Here is a 1,472-nt window from a genome sequence, read left to right on the forward strand (position 1 = left end):
ATTTTTGAGTATTGAAACTTATAGGCTATTACCATTAAAAAAAAAATATATATATATATTTGCTTTATTATTGTCGTTTTTGTATTTGTTAACTTACTATTCCAAAATTCAAATAACTTACAACTTTAAGGAATTCAAGCAATGTACTGTGCGTATATACTTTTACAAAAGAGAAGGTGTTGTGTGTGTGTGTGTGTGTGTGTGTGTGTGTGTGTGTTGTGTGTGTGTGTGTGTGCACTCAAAGAGGCCTACAAAGGGTTTTGTGAGTAAGTCCCATTCACCTTCTTCCCAGCATGCACTGGAGCATGAATAATTAATACGGCTGAATTGTTTGCTGCTTTCATTTACACTGTTGTAGTTGATTTAGTTGCTATGTTGAGTTTGTTAACCTTTGTCGGTTTGTTGTCACTCTTGTGTTTCAAGTAGCAAATCTTGAGGTCTGATCGTGGCAGTTTCAAGTATATTATTATTTTTTGTAGTTGTTTATTTATTTATGATGAGTGTTTATGTGATGTTGTTAATAATTTAACACTGCAAGCTTGCTATATGAAATAATAGTCAGAAAAATATAATATTTTGAAATGGAATAGTTTATCGAACCTTTTGACAAAATATAAAAGAAAAGCTCACACTTAAAGAAGGATAAACACATACATGTACATTTTAGTCAGAGGCCCAAACTGAGCAACATTGGGTGCAGATATTGTGTTTTATGTTGCTAAAAGGTCCCATGAAAATCTGATAGCTCGTAATGCAAATCAATCAGATTTTTATAACACTATAACTGACTACTTACATAAAACGCATATAAATAATTGTCCATATGTCTCACAATAATATGTCTTAAAAACAGTCGTTTTCATTTTACATCTAGATGACAGTTATTAAACGAACTTTAAACTTTTAGTAGCTGGTGTCAACTATGCTTTAGAAATACACACCACAATTTAAAAGAAATCCAAAATTTTTACTCAAAAATGTGTTTATCATAAATAAAAGTATATCATAGTTGTATGATAACTTGTAGTTCACTCTATATGTGGCAATATTTTGCCTAGAAAACATATGAAGCACATAATACTGAATTTAAAACCATGTAACAGTTTGACTAGAAACAACTTAAGCAATCTTCTTTTACTTTTTTTCTTTTAAATCTCAGTTACTAACAATTTAGGCAGGTTTTAAGTCACGGCAGCTCAACATTTTAAGTTCAGCCAAGATATTTATTTAAAGTAAATTAATAAAATGTCTAAGTTTTAGACTACAACTAATTTTTACATTGTCAGTGGAGGATAAACATAAAAATGAAGCCTAACTCTAACTCTTAGTCAGTTTGAAAGTGGCCGTCGCAAAGCAGAAGCTCATTGTCACGTCCCGCGCCTCGCCCTGCATCATTCATGTCCTCATCATTCACTGCTGATGATGATGCTGAGGCAGAGCGCGCGTCCACTCGCGCACGTGAACGCGCCTGC

The sequence above is a fragment of the Phoxinus phoxinus genome (assembly GCF_949152265.1).
Source record: "Phoxinus phoxinus genome assembly, chromosome: 9".
Classification (NCBI taxonomy): domain Eukaryota; kingdom Metazoa; phylum Chordata; class Actinopteri; order Cypriniformes; family Leuciscidae; genus Phoxinus; species Phoxinus phoxinus.